This window comes from Moschus berezovskii, chromosome 11 (assembly GCF_049115385.1).
Source record: "Moschus berezovskii isolate FMDL1 chromosome 11, NW_MosBer_1.0, whole genome shotgun sequence".
Classification (NCBI taxonomy): Eukaryota; Metazoa; Chordata; class Mammalia; order Artiodactyla; family Moschidae; genus Moschus; species Moschus berezovskii.
In genome coordinates this window covers 3,362,039-3,387,243 of record NC_142470.1, presented here as the reverse complement: position 1 = coordinate 3,387,243, position 25,205 = coordinate 3,362,039, and the positions used below count along the sequence as shown (strand labels likewise).

Below are 25,205 nucleotides of genomic sequence, written 5' to 3'. Positions count from 1 at the left end.
GGGGAGCAAAGGCTCGGGGAGGGGACAGACCTCGTCCTGTCAACCCCCCACCCAGCCGCGCCTCACAGCAGCCCTGTGCCACACAGCCCCTCTGCAAGTGGGCGCTGCGCCCTCTATTCCTGGCCAAGAGTGGCCCCATCAATACCATCCAGCAGTGAAACCGGGGGGTGGCAGAGCCGAGCAGGGCAGACGCCGTATCTTCACGGCCGGCTCCAAGCCTCTGAGCCTTCAGGGAATGTTCCTGACAGATCACCACTCGGGAGGCACTCAGGGACCCCCAAGCGTGCCAGAACTGCAGCGGTGATGGGGCGGCAGGCGTGAGGGGTGCCCCCCGAAGCCCCCCTGCCCGAACCTCACCCTGAGTACAAGCACGCCCCACCCCCACGCCAGGCCAGCCTCCCAACCACCCCCCTATTCTCCCACCCCCTGCAGGGTCTCTTGAGGCCTGGGTGGGGGTTCCCTCTAGTGCTCAGGGTGGCGGGCGAGTCCTTCGGGCACTTGGTAGGCACCCAGCATACCCCTGTGCCTCACCGGGTGTTGGGAGGCTGAGGGGGGAGTGGAGGGCCTGTCCCCTGCCCACAGGAGTGCCCAGCCAGCAGCCAAGGCAGGGTGAGGGCAGAGGCCACACGGAGGACCCCGCCATGGACAGGACCCCCCCTGCCACCAGGCTCCATGCCCCAGCACCCTTCAAGCAGGCCCCCGGTTCTTGCCCCCTGCCCGTCCCCCTCTCCCCCATGTCCCCCTTCTTCCCAATGCCCCTGTCCCATTTTCCTGCCTGGCACCAATTCCCCCTGCAGCACTGCGTGCCCAGCTCTCAGCAGGGTCAGCAAGAGCCCCGCACCCAGCAAGCCTCCACCCAGACCTGCAGACTGGCACCTTCACCCCGGTTCACTGGTCCTCTTCACCCCTGCAGCCTGTGCCTGCCCCGGCCAGACAGAGGGCAGGGCCAGTGCCTGCCTCGTCTGTGTCCCCAGCACATGGGCACACCCACTCACTCCTGGGAGGGCCATTGCCCCGGCAGCTGTGTGGGTGAGAACCCCAGCTGCTCTGGGGTGGGCCGCCGCACACCTGGCTGAGCAGCACGGCCTGCAGGGGAGCCCAGGGCTCGACCCCTCACCCACCCGGCACCCGGGCAATGTCCGCAGGTTGGATAGGGCCCCAGGCTGCTCCAATGGACAGCGGGTGGGTCTTCCCTGCCGCGAGCAGTGGCTCTCGTCAGCAGCCTTGATGAGCCCTGGGCAGGGCAGGAGAGCACGGCTTGTCAGACCCACCAGGACCTGGATAGCCGGGGGGTGGGGGGTCACGGACACTAGGGGATGAGGCCAGGCTGGACGCTCTCCTCCTGCAGGGCAAGGGGCTCAGGGGCAGTCTGTTGGGGAGGTGACACGGCCACTCCCAGAGGGTCAGAGGCAGCCCCTTGGGCTGGCCAGCACCCCCTGTCCTCTGGACCGTGACACCCCCTTGGGGTCACAGGGCAATTCAGCAAGGACACCTGAGGCTGGGGTGGGGGAGACCAGGTGGGGCTGGAAGAAGGACCTGGAAGCCACGCGGGGGCTGCTGTAAAGGGGTCTTGGGAGGGGTGTGGGCAAGGAAGGGTCGCAGCCCAAGAACTGGAGCAGGCGAGCGTGCAACAGCCCCAGGTGATCTCTGCACCAAGCTCTTGTGGGGGAAGGGTCAGGGGGACCCAGGCCCTGGGGAACCAGCGTTCTGCAAACCACGGGGCGAGTCCCACGGGGTAAGGTAGGGTGGTCAGGCCCATCCCTGAGGATGGGCTGGGGACCCACCTGCTGCTCTCGCTGCCTCACCCAGGGTCTGGGATCACTCACTCTGGAGTCACCCCCAATTCCAAGCAGGGGCCCCCGGGCCCTCCTTTACCCTGTCCCCACAGAGCTCAGCCCTTCCTGGGGAGGCGCCTGCCAACGTGCACACGGTGAGCATGGTACCTGGTGCCTTCGGCCCGGAAGGGGCCAACTCCAGGGAGCAGGGAGCCTCCCGGGAGCTCAGATCAGGGCAGAAGCCAGAAGGGTGGCCACTGTGGGGGTTGGGCAGCACCTCCCACCTGGCATGTTTGGGGAATGCTGTTGCGGGGGGGTGTGTGGGGCAGAATGGCAGAGAGCCGTCAGAATCTTCCAAACCCGGAATTACCCAGGGGCTCGGGGAGCACAGGAAAAGCAACCCGGATGATATTTTAAAACATAATTACCCAGCCCGCCCCCCCACCCCAGCCCGCTGTGATTAGGCTCACAGACTCGGAGCAGAGCGCCAATGCTGGCGCCGTGGCATTTACATAAAGAGCGCTCGCCAGCAGAAATAATCCCATCCACAACCCTCGGCCTCGATGTTTCTCCAAACAGCAGAAGTTGTTTGTGCTCTGCACGCTCCCCCCCCCACCCCAGCCTGGCTCCCCAAGAGCCAGAGGCTGTCAGATCCAGAACAACCAAAAGAGCCTCTTCTATTTCTGCTCCGGCACGTGCCGGATACTGCGCCAGCTAAAAATACCCCCCTGAGCGGCGGCGCATCTGGAAAGGTGCTCCAATTGCTCCGCATGTCCCTGGCCCCAAACCACCCTGTGCCGGGTCGGAGCTGGGCCTCTAGCAGCCTCCGTCTTGGAAGGGGGTGTCGACTCACAGAGAGGCTCCGGGAACCCAGGAGAGCCTGTGCGCTGGGGCTCGGTGATGGGTCCCCTCGAGCACCCCTGGTGGCCTTTGGCGGGTCGTACAGTGCCTGATGGCAAGGGCAGCGGGAGATACCTCGGTGGGCTGTTCAGGGGTCACACCCAGGCCCCCCCTGCACCGGGGTGGGGGGAACCTGCCGGCCTCCTGCTGCCGCATCAGGTGACCCCATTTACACCTCTTTATGATGCTGGTTTCTAGGGTCATGGGCTTCAAATATTTAGCCCTGTGAAATCTGGTGGGAAGCATGTGAAAGCCATTAGCCACTTGCACAGGGAGGTGAGCGGCCGCCCTGGTCATAAAGGTCGTGGTCATAAAGGTCCCAATGGAATGATCCGGAACAGAAGCTCACCTGGGCAAACGGGCAGCAGAATCGAGGCCTTGGGGCTGGAGAGAACACCGGTGTGTCCATAGGGCGGGTGGTGGACCCTGCAGGGGGAAGAGGGGTCCCTGCGGTGCCTCCAAGCCTCCGCTGCCCACCTGCCCAGGACTCTGCCTGAACCCAGAGAGGGGAGAGACGTCACGCGAGCGAGGTGACGCGGATGACACAGCCTGCCTGCCGCACTCGTGCGAGGCCCGGGGGCTGCGGGGGGACGCGGTGAGTGTGCAGTGGGGCCAGAGCTTCGGCTTGCGAAGAAGGTGGTGGTGCTGGTTACACTCACGAACGCGCTTGGCTCTGTGCGCTGAAGTGGTTCTAACAGTACATCTCTCAGGTACACTCGGCCACGATGAAGACCCTTTTTCAAAGGAATGAATGGAAGGAGGGAAACTGGGAGCATCACACTACCCTCAGCCCCAAACGTCCCCAACCGCCTGAGGGTCACGGGCAGGGAGTCCGAAGAACGTGCTGGACCCTCTGCACAGGCAACGCACATCAAGACGCCCGCCCACAGGATGCCATCACGTCCAGGAGGCTCGGAGGGGCCCTGTTCTCGTCCCCAAGTGCAGGTGTGTGCAGGGCATCACCATCAGAGCCCCATCAACGCCGTGACCACAGGCAGGTGCCCAGGCCACCCTGGTACAGCCACTTGGGGGGCCCTGTTGAAGTGGGGCAGGGCGGGGAGGGGACAGAGAAGGTGATGCCCGCTCCACAAAAGTATATGCCATTTGTTCAGATGGCAGAATAAGAAACTGAGCCCCGAGTCCATGATACAGAAAAATACAACCGAAAACCAAACGGAAACAAGAACACGGCCCCACACGACCTGATGCTGGTGGTGACCAAGCCTGCCAGACACAGCGCGCGGCCCAGAGACAGACCCCCTGTGAGCGAGCGCAGCCAATCCGCGACAAAGGCGCACAGGGGCCTGGTGGGGGAGGCGACAGGCTCCCAACAAGGGTCACACACGAGTCACACGCCGGCAGAAGCCACGCCGAACACCCACAAGCCCAGCCAACACCTTGTATGCAGATGAACCCAAGCGGCTGCAGACCTACACAACTTTCAGCAGCAGATCGGTGATCTTGGGTTTGGCTAAAAACCTAGACAGAACCCCAAAAGCACAATCACTAAAATAAATTAAATAAGAAACTAAACATCATCACAATGAAAAGAAAACTTGTTGTCTACAAAAGAAGACCAAAGAAAGATCGGCATGACCAGGCAAGCCATGTGCCTGACAGAGGAAAACCCCAGGGAAGACAAGGGAGACTCAACCGGCGCAAAATGAACAACCCAACTTTAAAACAGGCAGAAGATCTGAATGGATCCGTTAGCAGAGAATACACAGACAGCAAATTAGCACAAGAAAAGATGCTCATCACAAGCCCTTAGAAAAATGGAAATTAAAGCCACGCTGAGACAACAATCCTCGAGGTTAGGACAGCTCGGCGGGACCCAAGCACAGTGTACCCAGCGAGGACCCGGGGCCCCTGGAACACTACCCACCCGCCTGCCCGGCTGCGAGAACAAGATGGCACAGGCCGCTGGGAACCACGAGGCCATTTGTTACAAAGTTAGACGTGTGCTGTGCTGAGCCAGCACTCTGCTTCCAGGTGTTTATCCAATAGGAGAAGAGAGAGAGATGAGGGCCGGAAGCCCGGAAGCCTGAGCGGAAATGCCCACACAGCTCTGTTCACAGACGCCCCCAACTGGAAACAGCCAACATCCTGCATCAGGGGAAAGGACAGCCGGGAAGCCGTCCACACGACAGTCACCACGGGGCCAAAAGGTACAAATTGTTGATGCACAGTTTGGGAGGATCCCAGGTTCGCTGTGTCCAGTGGAGGAGCAGTGTCCAGGGTTATCTCCAGGGCGGGTCCACGTGGAGGACACGGTCAAAGACACAGCCAACATCCGGGGGGACACAGAAGAGGGGCTGCCAGGGCGTGGGGTGAGGGTGGCCATCAGAGCAGCGTGGGCGAGTCCTGGGGCCCTGGAGGCTGGTTGACGGAGCTCTTCTGGGTGGTGGACGCTCAGGTCACACCACCCGGTGCCCAGGAGGCCACCCAGCCCCCTTCTGCTCAGCTCCAGGTGGCTTCCACCCACGACAAACACACCACAGGTGGGCAATCTGGCTCGTTCCTGTTGCTGCCAGCTTGGTGCCAACTAGACCTGCAGTTTTGAAAGGGCCACACCTGTGATGGACATCCGTGCACTGGACACCCCCGTCAGCCTCCCAGGAACAGGGCAGGTGGGCTTCCTGCAGGTGCACGCAGGCCGGGGCGGGAGGGAGGGGCTGAGCATCCGCAGCCATCGCCCCGCCTTTATGTGCCTCCGAGGTAACCGTGACGCACCAGACGTCAGATGAACCTCCTTTCTTGGATTTAAAACGTCGGGGGGGAGGGTGCATCCAAGAACCAGTGCAATTTGGCACGTGGGGTAAAAAAAAAGTAGCAGAAGTCTGGAAAGAAAGAAAAATAAAGGTGGGAACAGGATTCGAGGCCAAGGCTGGGGAGGAGCCAGCGGCCCCCAGACGCTGGGCCACAAAGGGACCCACGTGGGATCGGGGGCCCAGCATTCGGGAAGTTCCGGGCTCAGCTGCTGGGAAGACGTGGGGGTTGCAGAGGCCTGTCCGTGGATGGTGCCCCAGCCAGGACCTGGCGACCGGCCCCTCTGGGACAGCTCGGAACCCTGACACTCCCCCTGGGCAGCTCCACACCTGACTTGGCCCGACCCACTCAGACCTGGGTTCTGTTTGTTTGTTTTTGCCTCCTGTGTCCGAGTCTGGCCCTGGGAGGCCCCACCGGTCCCCTGTCTGGCCTCCCACCTCCCAGAGAGGGCCGAGCAATTTCTCCATCGCCCCTCTGACCGCGTGCCTCTTCTGTTCCCCATCCTTCCGTCCAGTGCTGACCTAGAGAGGCTCGCAGGCCCGCTGCCCGCCCGTGGACGCCAGGCCGACTGGGGACGCTGCTGGGGACCAGAGTGGGAGGCGAGGGGCCATGAGGGTGGGTGGCTTTCCACTGAATGATTATTCTCGCTCTTTAAAAGAGTGAGCACAGGGACTTCCCCAGTGGGCCAGTGGCTCCCAATGCTGGGCGCCCGGGTTCGATCCCTGACTGGGAACTCAGATTCCGCAGGCCGCACAGCACGGCCATAAAAAAGGACACGGAGGAAGCTGCCTGGCAGAGATGGTCATACTAAGTAAGTCAGACAACGACAGCTATCAGATGACATCATTTATATGCGGAATCTTAAAAAACCACACAGACGGACATACTGACACACATAAACAGACTCACAGACACAGAAAACAAACTTATGGTTACCAAAGGGGAAGGGAAGGGGAGGGATAAATTAGGCGTTTTGGATTAACATATGTCTGGTTCTATGTATAAAACAGATAAACAAGGACCTCCTACATAGGAGAGGAAACTCTACTCAGTATTTCATAATAAGTTAAAGTGGGAAGAATTTGAAGAACAGACAGCCGTACGTTGTGTAACTGAACCACTCAGCTGCATACCTTAAACTAACACAACATTACAAATCGGACAGAGAACAGTGGCTCTCCCGCAGGGTGGTGTCGGGGGTGACTGTTGGGAGCAGCAAGCCCAAGGAGAGGGGCCAGCAGCCGGGGGCCGGGCAGACAGAGGGGTCGAGAGCCCGCAGACACTCTGGGGGCCTGCACCTGGACACAGCTTCCCAAGTTCTCTTCGATGTATCTGCCGACCGCTAAGAAGCACGCATGCAGGACCAGAGGCAAAAAAGCTATTGCCAAGAAACGGAAAAACAACTTAAGTCAGGAATGTGGTGTCCCACGTGTGAGCTAGACAAGCATCGGATCTGAGGGCCTGCGGAGGAGGCGGTGCTCGGGGGAACACCAGGGACTTCACCAAGATCTGGGAAAAGCCAGGGCCCACGAGCAGGGCGACCAGGAGCGCCCCGCCTGACTTACTCCAGGAGGTCACGTCACTTCCTGACAAACCCGAGGATCTCTCATGAAAGCCTCTAAAGACAGGTCCCAGACCCTCTGAGGAGCAGCTCTGCTTAGAGCTTCCGTGAAGCGTTCAATAAAAAATCACCAGGGGGACTTCACGGTGGTCCAGTGGTTAAGATCCTGGAGCCTGCCAATGCAGGGGACACAGGTTCAATCCCTGATCCAGGAAGATCCCACACGCTGCGGAGCCACAACTACTGAAGCCCCCGAGAAGCCACCGCCGCAACTAGAGAAAACCCATGAGCGGCGGCAAAGACCCAGTGTGGTCAGAAATGAATGATTAAGGAAAAAACTCACAACCGACAAAAAGACATTCGATCGGACCCACAGGCGATCTGTAACAGAAAACAGGCAGATGCTGTCTTTCAAATAACCTCTCTTCATTTGTGCAAGGAACGAACAAGACGGAGAATTTCACCAGAAAACTAGAATCAGTAAAAAGAATCAAACGCTAGAAAGGTGACTGGTTCAGGAGTAAATTAAGCAGAGCAGATGAGAAGACTGGTGAGCCAGAAAATAACTCAGTCCGGAACATCCAGATGGAAGCTGCAGAGGGAAAAAGAAACAGAAAAGTCGCGAAACAGAAAAAAGGTTACCGGGAATTCGCAGGACGCGGTGAATGCACAACACGCGTGTCCTGGGAGCCCCGGGAGGAGAGTGGGTGCACGTGCAGAGCTAGCATGACCGGTAATTCCGAGCTAATCGACATGGAGTCACGTGAAGACAGGGACCCCAGGGGCGTCCCCAGGGGCCCAGTGGTTGACTTCACCCTCCAGGGCAGGCAGCGGGGGTTCAATCCCTGGGATCTCACATGCCTCACAGTCAGAAAACCAAAACACAGAACTGAAGCACTGTTGTAACAGAGTCAAGGAAGACTTTAAAAAAGGTCCACATTAAAAAAACAACAAAAAACTGACCCCAGGCAGAGGGTAACACAGGAAGACATGGAAAAAACACACGTGCAGATGAGTCTAAACACAGGTGTTTAAAACAACAACGAGAAAGGGCGTAGCTAAAACATGCAAACGCCCTCACCCCTACCCGGTACGACAGGGGGCGTAAAGGAGGCTAAAGCAGTGGCGGTCCTGGCAAGCAGTGGGGGGGCCCTTGAAGGAAGGCTGTGAGTCAAGATGACCTCCAACCCTTGAGAGACCAGCTGTGGTTTACTTGCTCAGTTGCGCCTCGCTCTCTGTGACCCCATGGACTGAAGTCTCTCTGCTAGTCTCTAAGGACTTCCCAGATGTTCAGTTCAGTTCAGTTCAGTCGCTCAGCTGTGTCTGACCGTGGACTGCAGCTCGCCAGGCTTCCCTGTCCATAACCAACTCCTGGAGCTTTCTCAGACTCAGATCCATCGAGTCGGTGATGCCATCCAACCACTGCATCCTCTGTCGTCTCCTTCTCCTTCTGCCCTCAATCTTTCCCAGCATCACGGTCTTTTCCAGTGAGTCAACTCTTCACAGCAGGCGGCCAAAGTACTGGAGCTTCAGCCTCAGTCCTTCCAATGAATATTCAGGACTGATTTCCTCTAGGATTAACTGGTTTGGTCTCCTTGTAATCCAAGGGACTCCTCTCAAGAGTTTTCTCCAACACCACAGTTCAAAAGCATCAATTCTTCAGCGCTCAGATTTCTTTATGGTCCAACTCTCATATTCATACATGACTACTGGAAGAACCATAGCTTTGATCAGACAGACCTTTGTCAACAAACTAATGTCTCTGCCTTTTAAAATGCTGTCTAGGTTAGTCACAGCTTTTCTTCCAAGGAGCAAACGTCTTTTAATTTCATGGCTGCAGTCACCATCTGCAGTGATTCTGGAGCCCAAGGAAAGAAAGTCTGTCACTGTTTCCATTGTTTCCCCATCTATTTGCCATGAAGTGATGGCACTTCCCGGGTAGCTCAGTGGTAAAGAACCTGCCTGCCAATTCAGGACATGAGGCAGGAGCTATGGGTTAAATCCCAGGATTGGGAAGGTCCCCTGAAGGAGGAAATGGCAACCCACTCCAGGATTCTTGCCTGGAGAATCCCATGGACAGAGGAGCCAGGAAGGCTACAGTTCATAGGGTTGCAAAGAATCGGACACGACCGAGCACGCATGCGTGGACTGCAGCCCACTAGACTCCTCTGTCCAAGGGCATTCTATAGGCAGATTACTGGAGTGGGAAGTCATTTCCTTCTCCAGGGGATCTTCCCAACCCAGGGATCATACCTCTGTTTCCTGCATTGGCAGGTGGATTCTTTACATTGAGCCACAGGAAAGCCCTAAAGAGAGCAGTAGGCAAATTTAAAACAGGCATAGAAAAGCAAATAAACAGATTACCGTGCTTGATTAACCTGAAAGAAAGAGGAAAAATGGAGAAACCACAGCTGCTCAGGGGAAAAAAGGTAGATGAAGCCCCCAAATACCAGCAGTTCATGAAATGTAGGTGGACTAAACACTCCAACGAAGACTTGTAAAGACTGCATAAAAAACAAACAAAAACACCAGGAGACAATCTTACACAAAAGGACAAAGAAAGTCTGAAAGCAGAAGGCTGGGGACACGATGCAGCAGGTGAACATCAAAGAGAAGGGTGCCGGGGCAGCTCCGCTGACGTAAGACCACGCAGCCTTCAAAGCAAGGGACCTTCCTGGTGCTGTGGGACGCTTCCAAGAAGACCAGCTTGCCAAGAAGATAAAACAAGCCAGCGACGAGACAGAACAGGGCCCAGATCACAGCTTCACGGCAACTGACAGAGCTGAGAGGAGGGATGGCCCACCTGCCTGGGGGTGCGGACACCCCCTCTGGGGGGACAGCCAGTGTGAGCAGAGAGCAGCAGAGCAGGAAGCGCACGCAAGGCTCGGCGTCGTGATCGGCGCAGCTCACCAGGCTGAACAATGCGGCGTGTTCCAGCGCATGTGGGACATGCACCGGGGTGCAGAGCCAGTCTCAGCAGATGCCAGCGCAATGGAGCACTTGGAGGAGACTCTGACCGTGGGAGATAACAAATCAGAAATCAGAACAAAAGGATGACCAGAAACCCAAAACAGGTTTGAAATTTTAGACCCACATAACCCCCTTAGATAACCCAAGGGTCAAGGAAAAACAATCATGAAAGCACTGGGGATTATTTTAACTGAATAATAATGGAAATAACGACATATCAAAATGTGTTGGGTAGAATGAAGCCGTGATGAGCAGGAAATGGATAGTCCTTGAGTGTGTATCTTTTAAAAGGCTGAGAAATCAACTGACCACAAAAGCTAGGGAAAGAATAGCAGGTTAACTCAGAGAAAGTAGAAATAAACTAAAATTAAATATATATATTTAATTTGAAATTAATAATTAAATATATAAAAACATATAATAAATTGAAATTTTATATATAATTATATATGTGTGTGTGTTTGTATATATATATAAAGCACAGTTGACCCTTATACAATGTGGGTGCTGGGGCACCCACCCCCCTGAGCAGTTGAAAATCTATGTAAAACTTTTGTCTCCCTGAAAACCTAACTACTAATAATTTACTGTTGACCTTACATATGCAGTATGTACATATGACCTTACATATGTAGTATGTACATATGGCCTTACATATGTAGTCAGTTCACACAGATTTTGCATGTTATATATATTTATACTGTATTCTTAAAGTCAGCTAAAGAAAAGAAAATATTATTAACAAAATTGTAAGGAAGAGAATATACTTACAGTACTGGGCTGTATTTACTGATGTCCTTATGTTTACGCTGTTTCCAAGGTGAATCCCCTATCTGTCAGTACCTACATTAATATTGTCCTATATGACACGAAGCACTGTAGGTATTAACGTGTCAGTGGTTGCTGCTGCTGCGGCTAAGTCACTTCAGTCGTGTCCGACTCTGTGTGACCCCATAGACGGAAGCCCACCAGGCTCCCCTGTCCCTGGGATTCTCCAGACAAGAACACTGGAGTGGGTTGCCATTTCCTTCTCCAATGTGTGAAAGTGAAAAGTGAAAGTGAAGTCGCTCAGTCGCATCCGACCCTTAGCGACCCCATGGACTTCAGCCCACCAGGCTCCTCCATCCATGGGATTTTCTAGGCAAGAGTACTGGAGTGGCTTGCCATTGCCTTCTCCTGTGTCAGTGGTACCAGACATCAAAAAAGGAAAGACAGTGTGGCAAAGAAATGCATATTTATTTACAAGCACTGCATTTATTGCAAAAAAACCTCTATGTAAGCGGACCCATGCAGTTTGAAGTTCAACCGTATATATGAGAGAAAAAGCCAAAAGTTGGCTCTTTGAAAAGACTAGCGTGTTGGAACTTTCCTGGAGACCCAGGGGTTAAGACCTCACCTTCCAATGTAGGGGGTACAGGTTCGATCCCTGCTTGAGGAACAAGATCCCATGTGCCTTGGGGCCAAAACTCCAAAGCATAAAACGGCAGCGGTACTGTAACAAATTCAATAAAGGCTTTTAAAAAATGATTCACACACTTTTTTTTAAAATGACTAATACTTTGGAAAATCCCCAGCAAGCCTAAATGAAAGATAATGAGGTGAAAAGACCCTAATTAACAATATTAAATGCTACTGTTGTATGAACATGACACAGCAGATTCTATAGAACAGAGGTTGGCAGACTTTTACTGTAAAGGGTCAGAGGGTCAGTCTTTTAGGCTACGTTCTGTTGCATATCCTTCTCTGTTCGCCCCTTTTTTCCTCTGAAATTTCTCTTTGAAAATATAAACATCATCCTTTGTGTGGGGGTGGTACCTACACTGGCCAGGGGGCAGAACTGTCTGTGTCACAGTTTGCCACTTTCTTCCACAAACATTAGGAAGATTTTAAGAGGATATTAGCAGTAGATTCATGCCAATAAATTTGAAAATTAGATGAGGCCCATAAGTTTCTAGAGAAACATAACTTAACCAACACTGACGCAAGAAGGGACAGAGATCTGAACCAGGACCTAATAAACAAGAGTGTGAGAAACACCATCCAGCAAAAGACTCCTGGCCTGTCGGCTTCACCTGTGAATTACTTCAAATATTTAGGAAGGAAGTCAGCTAATCTTACATAGACTCTGCCAGGTCATTTTATAAAAGGGGTGGGGGTGATTCCCAATTCATTTTATGAGGCCAGATAATTCTGCCAGCAAAAAGGGAAACGTGACCTTACAGGAAAATTAGAGGGCCCCCTCTCTTGTCCCTATGGTACAAAAATCCTAAAGGAAATATGAGCCCATATGAAAAGCATGGGCTGGTCCCACGTGGCTGGTGATCCAGGCACTGGGTCCAAACTCTCACCTCCTCTGAGGTGGGTTTGAGGAACCTATACTGGCACCCAGGCTTCCCAGGTGGCTCAGATGGTAAAAAGTCCGCCTGCAATGCAAGAGACAGGGGTTCAATCCCTGGGTCAGGAAGAGCCCCTGGAGGAGGGCATGGCAACCTACTCCAGTATTCTTGCCTGGAGAATCCCATGGACAGAGGAGCCTGGAGGGCTACGGTTCATGGGGTCACACAAAGTCTGAAGCAACTGAGCAACACACACACACCAGCACCCACAGGGCCTGTGCTGTGTGGGGGTGGGGGTGTGTGCATTAAACAGGATTCCCAATGCTCCAGGCTGGAGCTCTGGACAACTATAGGGGGCAGGGGGCACCCCCTACAGAGCCAGGAGTTCCACGCGCAAAGTCTGGCCGGAGTGGGGTGGCTCCCTGGATTTAGCAACTGCTGGACACCTGACATCCCACCGGTCTCTCCCTCCTGCGGCCTCCTTCTAGGAGATGAACACTGAGGAGCATGTCCCAGCTCTGGAAAACCGCCCTCAAAAGGAGAAAAATATCAGGCACTTGAATCCAGGGGTAATGAAAAAGGATCCTACGTCACAAGGTTGAACTTATTCCAGGAACACAAGGTCTTTTGATATTCAAAAAGCAAGTTATAACATTAACAAAGCAGAAGAGGAAAACTACATGACCATTTCAATATTTAAAGAAAAGGCTCTTTTAATCTTTTTTTTTATTTGGCCATGCTGCACAGCATGTGGGATCTTAGGTCCAGGACCAGGACTCAAACCTGCGTCCCCTGCAGCGGAAGCACACAGTCTCAATAACGGCCACGAGGGAAGTCTGAAAAAGCTTCTGTTCAAATGTCACACTTATTTACGAGAAAAAATACTCTTAACCTAGGAAAGAAAACTTCCTTCATCTGATAAAGTGTATCATACACACACAAAAGCCTTGAGCAAATATCCTACTTAAAGATGAAATATTGATAGCTTCTCCAGAGTTTGGAAAGGAGACAAGAATGAATGAGAAACCCTGGCCAGTACAGTCAGGCAAGAAAGAAAATTAAAAGGGGAAGAACAGGAATAAAGAAATAAAGTGGTCATTTTTAGCAGATGACATGACTGTGCACGGAGAAAATCCAAAAGAATCTGCAAGCAAACTGTTAGAATAAATAAGCGAATTTAGTTAGGTGGCCAGATTTAAAAAAAAAAAAATTTGTTTCTAGATACTAGTAACAAATAACGAAAAAAAGAGAGAGAGAGAGACTTAAATACCATGTGGATTAAGACCAAAAAAATGAATTTCCAGGAATAAATCTAACGAAAGATGGACTGAAAAACTACAAAATATTCCAAAGAAAAATGGAAAAAGATGTAGATAAATGGAGGGACACACCCAATCCTGTAGACAGCAGTTCACATTAGACTAATCCAGAGGGTCAATGAAATCCACCAGCTTCCAAGAGGCATTGTGTGACATTTGACAAACTGGTCCCGAAAGGATCCGTTTCGTTCCGTTCCGTCGCTCAGTCGTGTCCGACTCTTTGCAACCCCGTGGACTGTAGCCTACCAGGTTTCTCCGTCCATGGGATTCTCCAGGCAAGAATACTGGAGTGGGTTACCGTTTCCTTCTCCACAGGATCTTTCCGACCCAGGGATTGAACCCAGGTCTCCTGCATTGCAGGCAGACGCTTTAACCTCTGAGCCACCAGGGAAGCCCCCGAAAGGATAAACAAATGCAAAAAAGAACCAAAGCAAGGCAGCAGTAAGGAGCAAAAACCTGGAAGATTGACACTATAGAAATCAGGAGACTGGGGACTGGCAGAGACAGATGGATCAGACCCAAGCTCAGAGAGAATTCGTACATTTTACAGACATCTGGGGTCAATACAGGGGAAGTGTCGCATTGGTGCGGAAAAGGTGGTCTCCTCAACAGAAAGTGGTATGGAAAGTCATATGAGAAAAAAGTGCATCTTCAGTCCCATATCACCCACATGAAAAAAAAAAACCACAATTCCAGATATACTACAACGTTGAGACAACTGACTAAGCATGGACAGTTGATTCTATAGCAGTGCTCTGTCAAAATTGAATTTCCTGAGTTTGGAACACTGTGCTGTGTTTATGCAAGAGAATATGCCCTGGATAAACAACGCTCAGTATTTTGGAGTAAGAGCATAGGATCCTCAACTGTTCTGAAATAGTTCAGGAGAAAACAAACAAACAAACAACTATACACAAAAAAGTGAAACATGAACAGTATGGAAAGGCCAAAAGATACGACACTGAAAGATGCACTCCCCAGGCTGGTAGGCGCCCAATATGCTACCGGAGAAGAGTGGAGAAATAACTCCAGAAAGAATGAGGAGACGGAGCCAACGCGGAAACAATGCCTAGTTGTGGGTGTGACTGATGATGGGAGTAAAGTCCAGTGCTGCACGGAACAACACTGCACAGGAACCTGGAATGTCGGGTCCACGAATCAAGGCACATTGGAAGTGGTCAAGCAGGAGATGGCAAGAGTGCACATCGGCATTTCAGGAATCAGTGAACTAAAATGGACCAGAAAGGGCAAACTGAATTCAGATGACCATTATATCTACTATTGTGGGCAAGATTCCATGAGAAGAAATGGAGTAGCCATCGTAGTCAACAAAAGAGTCCAAAATGCAGTACTTTGGTGCAATCTCAAAAATGACAGAATGAGCTCTGTTCATTTCCAAGGCAAACCATTCAATATCACAGTAATCCAAGTCTATGCCCCGACCACTAATACCGAAGAAGCTCAAGCTGAACGGTTCTATGATGACCTACAAGATCTTCTAGAACTAACACCAAAAAAAGATGTCCTTTTCATTATAGGGGACTGGAATGCAAAAACAGGAAATCAAGAGATACCTGGAGTAACAGGCAAGTTTGGCCTTGGAGTACAGAATGAAGCAGGGCAAAGGCTAATAGTTTTGCCAAGAGAACGCACTGGTCACAGCAAAAACCCTCTTCCAACAACACAAGAGAAGACTCTACACATGGACATCACCAGATGGTCAACAATGAAATCAGACTGATTATATTCTTTGCAGCCAAAGATGGAGAAGCTCTATACAGTCAGCAAAAACAAGACCAGGAGCTGACTGTGGCTCAGATCATGAACTCCTTATTGCCAAACAGGGAAAACCACTAGACCATTCAGGTATGACCTAAATCAAGTCCCTTACAATTAATTATACAGTGGAAGTGACAAATAGACTCAAGGGACTAGATCTGATAAACAGAGTGCCTGAAGAACTATGGATGGAAGTTCCTGATACTGTACAGGAGGCAGTGATCAAGACCATCCCCAAGAAAAAGAAATGCAAAAAAGCAAAATGGTTGTCTCACGAGGCCTTACAAATAGCTGAGAAAAGAAGAGAAGCTAAAGGTAAAGAAGAAAAGGAAAGACATAACTATCTGAATGCAGAGTTCCAAAGAATAGCAAGGAGAGATAAGAAAGCCTTCTTCAGTGATCAATGCAAAGAAATAGAGGAAAACAACAGAATGGGAAAGACTAGAGATCTCATCAAGAAAATTAGAGATACCAAGGGAACATTTCATGCAAAGATGGGCTCGATAAAGGACAGAAATGGTATGGACCTAACAGAAGCAGAAGATATTAAGAAGAGGTGGCAAGAATACACAGAAGAACTATACAAAAAAGATCTTCATGACCCAGAAAACCACAATGGTGTGATCACTCACCCAGAGCCAGACATCCTGGAATGCAAAGTCAAGTGGGCCTTAGGAAGCATCACTCCGAACAAAGCTAGTGGAGGTGATGGAATTCTAGCTGAGCGATTTCAAATCCTGAAAGATGATGCTGTGAAAGTGCTGCACTCAATATGCCAGCAAATTTGGAAAACTCAGCAGTGGCCACAGGACTGGAAAAGGTCAGTTTTCATTCCAGTCCCAAAGAAAGGTGATGCCAAAGAATGCTCAAACTACCGCACAATTGCACTCATCTCAGTTTAGTACAATTCAGTTGCTCAGTCGTGTGCGATTCTTTGTGACCCCATGGACCACAGCACGCCAGGCCTCCCTGTCCATCACCAACTCCTGGAGTATCTCACATGCTAGCAAAGTAATGCTGAAAATTCTCCAAGCTAGGCTTCAACAGTATATGAACCAAGAATTGCCAGATGTTCAAGCTGGATTTAGAAAAGGCAGAAGAACCAGAGATCAAATTGCCAACATCCGTTGGATCATAGAAAAAGCAAGAAAGTTCCAGAAAAACATCTACTTCTGCTTTAATGACTATGCCAAAGCCTTTGACTGTGTGGATCACAACAAACTGTGGAACATTCTTAAAGAGATGGGAATACCAGACCACCTGATCTGCCTCATGAGAAATCTGTATGCAGGTCAAGAAGCAATAGTTAGAACCAGACATGGAACTATGGACTGGTTCCAAATTGGGAAGGGAGTATTGTGAAGGCTATATATCATCACCTGCTTTTTTAACTTATATGCAGAGTACATCATATGAAATGCCGGGCTGGATGAAGCACAAGCTGGACTCAAGATTGCTGGGAGAAATATCAATACTTAGATATGCAGATGACACCACCCTTATGGCAGAAAATGAAGAAGAACTGAAGAGCTTCTTGATGAAAGTGAAAGAAGTGAAAAAGTTGGCTTAAAGATCAACATTCAGAAAACTAAGATCATGGCATCTGGTCCCATCACTTCATGGCAAATAACTGGGGAAATAAGGGAAACAGTGACAGACTTTCTTTTCTTGGGCTGTAAAATCACTGTAGATGGGGCCTGCAGCCATGAAATTAAAAGTTGTTTGCTCCTTGGAAGAAAAGCTATGACAAATCTAGACAGCATATTAAAAAGCAGAGACATTACTTTGCCAACAAAGGTCCATCTAGTCAAAGTTATGGTTTTACCAGTAGTCATGTATGGATGTGAGAGTTGGACTATAAAGAAAGCTGATCGCCGAAGAACTGATGCTTTTGAACTGTTGTGCTGGAGAAAACTCTTGAGAGTCCCTTGGACTGCAAGGAGATCCAACCAGTCTGTCCTAAAGGAAATCAGTCCTGAATATTCATTTGAAGGACTGATGCTGAAGCTCCAATACTGTGGCCACCTGATGTGAAGAACTGACCCAATGGAAAAGACCCTGATGCTGGGAAAGACTGAAGGCAGGAGGAGAAGGGGACGACAGAGGATGAGATGGTTGGATGGCATCACCGACTCAATGGACATGGGTTTGAGCAAGCTCCAGAAGCTGGTGATGGATAAGCAAGCCTGGCGTGCTGCGGTCCACGGGGTCACAAAGAGTCGGACACGACTGAGCAACTGAACTGAACAAGTGAGAAAGAATGATAAAGCAAATACGGCAAATTCTTACCAGCCAATGAGTCTGAGGAAAATGTATACAGGAGTTCTTTGTACTTTTCTGGAAACATCTCTGTTAAATTTAAAATGACTTCAAATCAGAAAAAAAAAAAATTGTTTTTAGAGTACATAGAGAATATCACAGTGACCACGAGGTAAAGGAAGACTTCTTTAAACACGACATCAAAATCGCCACTGAAAAAGAAAAGAATTAATAAACTCACTACAGCAAAATCGTAGTAAGAAGATGACAAGACAAGTTGTAGAGTGGGAGAAGCTATTTAAAACTTTTAAACTGACAAAAGAGGCCGATCCAGAGTAGACAGAGCTCCTGAGAAGCTGTGAATAAAGAACAGACAACTCGCCCTACAAACGTGTGGGAAAGAAAGTTTAAATGGGCACTTCTCAAAGGAAGACGGCCAAACTGCCAAAAGTTTGAAAAAGTGCTCACCGTCATTACTCATTATGGAAACTCCACTTCACTATAAGAGATTCGGGACAACAGATGGCCTGCCAGTGCTCAGCATTCTCGATGTCCAGCATCTGTCACAAAATTAACAGGCACATGAAGAACCACGAAAAAGGGGCTTGCCTGGAGGTCCCGAGGCTAAGACTCCACACTCCCAATGCAGGGGGACCAGGTCTGATCTCTGGTCAGGGAACTAGATTCCACATGCCACAACTGAGACCCAGCCAAATCAAAAAAGAGAGAAAGAAAGAAAAAACGAACCAAAAAAGGAGATCCTAAGCAGGAGAAAAATCGGTAGGCAGAAACAGACTAAGAAATGACAAACAGGAGGGCATTAACAGGCAAAGACTTTAAACCAGCTAGAAACACAATCAGAAAATATTTTTAAAATGTCAAAGCCTGAACTCATGAGGGGAGAAATGTAACATACAAATAAGAACAAAATGGAACCGTGAGAAAGATCAGTGACCATGAAGAAATAGCAATGGAAACTCCTCCATCTAAAGCCTAAAGAGAAAAAAGGCTCTACACTAATAAATTAACAGAGCCTTGGGATCTCAGGGGCAAAAGCATGTTTAATTGGAGTTATGTGGGGATGGGCACAAGATAACTGAAGGAATAAAGGCATAAATGCACACGTCCAAAAAGCTCAACAAACTGTACGCAGAGGTAAAAGCAGCCTAAAACGAAAAGACACAACTTGTAAAGAGACACACAGAGAAAAATGACTTTGATTTCCTGAGGGGGGAAAAATGCATTTCAGAAAACAAGAGAAAGCAGAAAATAATAGTCTACTGAAAGCAGAAAACAATAGTCAACCTAGAATTCCATATCCAGCAAAAATACCCTTTAAAAATGAAGGTGACAATTGTATAGTGAAAGTTAATTTCACTGTATATAAATTATACTTCAATAAGGCAGATTTTTAAAAAGATGATATAAAAACCTCTCTGTAATTTTTTGGGATTCATCACTAGTCCATCACTGTAAGAAATGTTAAAGGAAATTCTTTAAGCAGAAGGAAAACGACACCAGATAGAAACTAATCTATACGAAGTGCAAAGAACTGGACAAGGTAAATATGTGGGCAAATATAATAGAGTGTTTTCATATATTTAAAATTTCTTCAAAAGTAAATGAGACATCCACATGAAAAAAATATTTAGAACCTTGACTATAACTCTCACTTCATACAAAAATTAACTCAAAATGGGCCACAGATTAAATGTAAAACCCAAAGCCATAAAACATCTAGAAGAAAACATAGGGGGAACATTCTTTATAACTTTGTTAGGTAAAGAGTCAAATACAACACCAAAAGCATGATCTGTAAGATAAATGATTAACCACTTAAACTTTATCAAAAATTTTCAGTGTCTATGAAAGACATTATTAATAGGAAGAAAAGACAAACTACAGTCTGGTGGAAAATTTTTACAAATCACATATGCGACTCAGGATTCTCCCCTGGAAGGTATGAAGAATGCACAATATCAACGATGCTCAATATTCAAACCACCCAATTAAAAGAGGACAGAGGCTCAAAGAGGCGCTTGAGCAGAGCGGGCGCACAGACGGCAGACAGACGCACAAACGCTGCTCCACGCCGACAGACACTCGGCTCAGTCCAGTCCAGCCCAGTCGCGCAGTCCTGTCCGACCCTCCGCGACCCCACGAACCGCAGCACGCCAGGCCTCCCTGTCCATCTCCAACTCCCGGAGTTTGTCCACAGAGTCGGTGACGCCGTCCAGCCATCTCATCCTCTGTTGTCCCCGTCTCCTCCCACCCCCATCCCTCCCAGAGAAATACAAATTAAAGCTGCAATGAGACACCATTACAGACCTTGAGGATGGCTTTAAGAAAAAAAAAAAGGCAAAACCAAGTACAGATGAGAACACAGAACAAGAGGAACTCCTGCCCCGCTGCTGTGATGCAAAGTGACAGCTATCTCAGGCGAGTGTTTGGGCAGTTTCCTATAAAGGTAAACACGTCTTACCACACCACCCGTGATCTCACTCCTAGGCTAATTCACCAAATAGAACTGAACCACTAAAAACTAGAAAAAAACCACAGGTCCTTCAACTGGCAAATATTGGGTTGGCCAAAAAGTTCATTTGTGTCTTTCTGTAAGATGTCAAACCCACTGTGGGAGTATTACTTAGCAGCCAAAAAACAAATGAGCCAAGAACTCACACACCAAGAATGAATCTCAAACGCATTCTGACTCAAAAGACCATACATTGTGTCATGCCACTGATGGGACAAAAACAGACCAGTGGTTGCAGAGTCGGGGGAGAGGAAGAAAAGACCACAGTGGGGCCTCACGGGGATGATGAACTGTGTGGGGTGACACCACTCTGGGTCTTGATTATGGAGGTGATCACACGACTATATGCATTTGTTTAAACTCAGAGAATAACGTGCCCGAGAGAAGAAATTCCGCTCTAAATTGCAAAAGTGACTAAAAGTAGAAAAAAGACAACTGGTTCAAGTAAAAACAGTGACGTTAATAAAGCTTGCCCGATGGCTCAGCAGGTAGAGAACCCGCCTGCAGTACAGGAGACATGGGAGACTTGGGTTTGATTCTTGGGTCAGGAAGATCCCCTGGAGGAAGGCATGGCAACCCACTTCAGTACTCTTGCCTGAAAAATCCCATGGACAGAGGAGCCTGGCGGGCTACAGTCCAAAAGGCTGCAAAGAGTTGGACACAACGGAGCACAAGATAAGATTCAAAACAGTCTATGAAGAAGTAAAATATTCTACAATTTCACAAAGAACTAGAGCAGATAAAAACACTGTTGTGACAGTCTGAGTTCCGTAGGAGGGAGCAATATACCTGAGAAGGTTGATGGGATAAGTCAAAGATTTGTGCGTCAGCTCTAGACAACAAAAGCATGGTGGGAGTGGAAGGTGAGGGCACCTAACAGTAGGGCTAGAGAGGAACTCTGGGAAAATTCAATCAAGCAGAGGAAAAAAGAAAACATGAATAATAAACTAATGAGATAACAGATCTGACCTTAACCCCCTTGAAAATCACATTAAATGTAAATGGTCTAAAGATTCCCAATAAAAGATGCTAAGACTGGATTTAAAAAGCATATCTCAACCGTGTGCTCATATATCATGCAAAATAACTGGGCTGGGTGAATCACAAGCTGGAATCAAGATTGCCAGGAGAAATATCAACAACCTCAAATATGTAGATGATACCACTCTAATGGCAGAAAGTGAAGAGGAACTAAAGAGCCTCCTGATGAGGATGAAAGAGGAGAGTGAAAAAGCTGGCTTGAAACTCAACATTAAAAAAACTAAAATAACGCCATCCAGTCCCATTACTTCATGGCAAACAGAAGGGGGAAAAGAGGAAGCAGTGACAGATTTTTTCTTGGGCTCCAAAATCACTGCAGACGGTGACTGCAGCCATGAAATTAAAAGACCTTTGCTCCTTGGAAGAAAAGCTATCACAAATCTAGACAGCATATTAAAAAGCAGAGACATTACTTTGTTAATAAAGGTCCGTCTAGTCAAAGCTATGGTTCTTCCAGTGGTCATGTACAGATGTGAAAGTTGGACTATAAAGAAAGCTGAGTGCCGAAGAACTGATGCTTTTGAACTATAGTGTTGGATAAGACTCTTGAGAGTCCCTTGGACTGTAAGATTAAACCAGTCAATCCTAAAGGAAATCAAGTTTGAATATGTATTGGAAGGAATGATGCTGAAGCTGAAGCTCCAATACCTTGGTCACCTGATGTGAAGAACCGACTTATTGGAAAAGATCCTGATTCTGGGAAAGATTGAAGGCAGGAGGAGAAGGGGGTAAGCAGAGGATGAGACGGTTAAATAGAGTCACTGACCAGCAGACATGAGTTTAAGCAAACTCTGGGAGATAATGAAGGACAGGAAGGGCTGGTGTGCATGGGGTCTCAGCCAGACCTGACGTGGTGACGGAGCGACAACGACCGCAGCCATGCGCTACCTACACGGAAGAGGAAGACACGGCAGAGTGCCAGCGGCCCATCTTTCTGCCTTTTCACACTGTTCATGGGGCCGCCAAGGCAAGAATGCAGAAACGGTTTGCCACGCCCTTCTCCAGTGGACTACGCTTTGTCAGAACTCTCCACCACGGCCTGTCCGTCCTGGGTGGCCCTGCACGGCACGGTTCATAGTCTCACTGAGCTACTGAGGTAGTGAAGGAAAGGGAAGCCTGGCGTGCTGCAGTCCTGGGGTCTCAAAGAGTCAGACATGACTTAGCGACCGAACAGCAACAACAGATTAACAGTAAAAAGACGAAAAGAGCCAACAGCAGGAAAATACTAAACATAACAGGTCTGGCATGGCTACTTTAACATTTACGTAGATCAGAAATGGATAAGTTCCATGAAAGATACAAATTACCATGGCCTGAAGGGGATGAAAGAGAAATCTGAATAGTTCTATACTTCAACTAACAGAAGTGAAGTGAAAGTGAAAGCTGCTCAGTTGTGTCCGACTCTTTGTGACCCCATGGACTATACAGGCCATGGAATTCTCCAGGCCAGAATACTGGAGTGGGTGGCCTTTCCCTTCTCCAGGGAATCTTCCCAAGCCCAGAATCAAACCCAGGTCTCCTGCATTGCGGGCGGATTCTTTACCAGCTGAATATGAAAACTGCAGGCCCAAGTGGCTTCACTGGTGAAAGAACGCTTAGGACAGAAATAACATCAAACTTAAACTCTTACAGAAAACAACGGAGAAGGGATGTTCGTGTATCATCCCAGAAAACCAGCAAAGACACTACAGTCAGACTACGGATAATTAGCCTTCATAAATGCAAACTTCCTTAAGAAAATACTAGCAAATTAAATACAGCAATATACAAAATGGTAACACACAATGAGCAAGTGGGGTTTATCCCAGGAATACAAGGGTGGCTCAACATTTAAAAATCAACTGATGCAATCAATACACCACATCCATAAATTGAGGAAAAAACCAACCATTCCAACAGACAGACAAAAACGCAGGCCCACTTAAACAAGGCAGCACGATGACGAAAGCCGCACGCTGGTGGCGCGTCCATGGCGCGGGAGAGCGACCCAGCAACCACGAGGGCCAGGCACCCACACTCGGAACCACGGGGATGAACGGGTCTCAAGACACGGCAAGTGAACGAAGTCAAGAACAAGAGATTCCATTCTGCGCGACCCCCGCGTACGCAGAAGCGACGGCGCCTGGAAGCTGGTGTGTGGTGGCCAGGGTTGGGGTAGGGACGATCCGGGACAACCTTGAGGGGAGCAAACTGTTGCGCAAACTTGACTGCTGCTTGCCGAAGCACAGTGACCAGCCTCATCACCTGTACACTTGAAACTGGCACATGAATAAAAGGGGTAAACACTTTTATACATTAAAAAATGTGTAAACGCTTATATAAACGCAGGGTGGGAAGGGTAAGGCAGGACTGCCCGCCCAGCACAGGCGAGTCTCAGAGTCTTTCTGCTGATGCTACAGCTAGACTGGAGTGCGGACAGCCTGATGGTTTAGGTGATGGACAAATGTCCGCAGAGGACAGAAAACAGATCCCAGGCTGCCTGCAGCTGGCGGGGGGGCAGTACCCGCAAAGAGGTGTGAGTGTCCCCAGAATGCCAGAGACATCCTGACTGTGCTGACGGCCCCACAGCCAGCCTCAAACGGGTACATCTCATACCCATGTCACTGGGGTATGTAAGTCACACCTCAATAAAACTGGTTTAAGAAGAGATCTCAGGGCATTGGTGGGTGAGGGTTAAACGGGACACTGCAGGGGGCCAGGGAGGCCACCCCTGGAAGCCCTCAGGGGCCAGTCCCAGATGACACCGGGGGTGCCGGCCGGCCCTTGGAGCAGCCTTTGGGGCGCACAATGGGACAGACCCCTGGTGCTGGCCCCTCTCTCTCCTGAGCTGCTAGGATGCCACCTCAAAGGGAGCGGACCTGGACAGGCCGGGGCTTCTGCCGCCCTCTCACGGGATGACACCCCCGCCTCCAGGCCAGCAGGCAGTGTTGGGGGTCGGCAGGGGGCCTGCAGAACCAACCCTGTCTTCTCCCTTCTCAGAGGGACCCCCAAGTGAGCGCCTGTGGGCTCTGAGCTGCAGGTGGGAGCAGTGATTGCCAGGTACCCCAGGGGCCCTGCTGGAGAGATGCCCCACTGTGTAGAGGGGTGGATATCGCAGGCTTGGACCCCCCAGCCATAAAATGGATCAGCGGCCGCACTGGCCTCTGGAACCTGGGAACAGACGTGGAGCCGTGTGCCAGCACCTGCTCCTGAGCACCGCCGGGTCCACCCTGCGTCCAGGCATGGGGACGGTGGGCAGACCTGGAGGAGGAGCAGAGCCACGCCAGGCCACCAGCAGCGTCCACGCACATACGCAAGACACCCCGAGGCCGTCCCTGCCAGGGAAAGGGTTAACATGGAAGCACGTGGCTGGAGCATAAATACCCAGGTGCCCCCGTCTCAGATGCCTGGGAGGCACACCTGCCTGCTGACCCAACGCCTGCACAGTGGCAGGGGTGGGCCTGGAGGCCAGAAGGCAGTCAGACTACAGAGAACAGAGGAGGGGCCCGGGGCGACGTGGGTCCCCGCTCTGGCTCATCCCCCCACCCCTCCGTGTCCACCGACGGGGACGTGGATGAATCAACCAGGGCATCTCCCCGATAGACGGCGGGGCAGGACCTGCCTGGGATGGAGGAGACACACGGGATGAGAACAGGAACCAGAGGGGGCTGCTGGAGAACTGAGGTGCATTCGCTCATCTGTAACGTTCTAGTCCTCGATTTCTACAAGCAGGGGCCCAGCCGGTAGGGGCTGCCAGCAGCTCTTCATGGGGATGAGGCCAGGGCTCTGGTCTCTGGCTCCTTCACGGCCCTGCACGCAGGGTGCTGGTCAGAAGACCCCTGAACGTCACTCAGGCCACCCTCTCCCTTGGCCAGGAAGGAGAAGGGACTCCAGAGAGCCCGAAAGCTCCAGAAGTCCACCTTCGAACACTCCAGATCCCACCAGCTCGGAGCCCTGCCCTGCCTTTGTCCGGGTGCCGGGAGA

At 50.1% G+C, this 25,205-nt stretch overlaps 1 protein-coding gene across 3 annotated transcripts in view; it reads right to left on the bottom strand.

Annotated features, from left to right (window-relative positions):
- Positions 1 to 25,205, bottom strand: part of NACC2 (NACC family member 2) — an 81,218-nt gene that overhangs the window by 9,057 nt on the left and 46,956 nt on the right. The gene's annotated exons all lie outside the window — the stretch shown is intronic.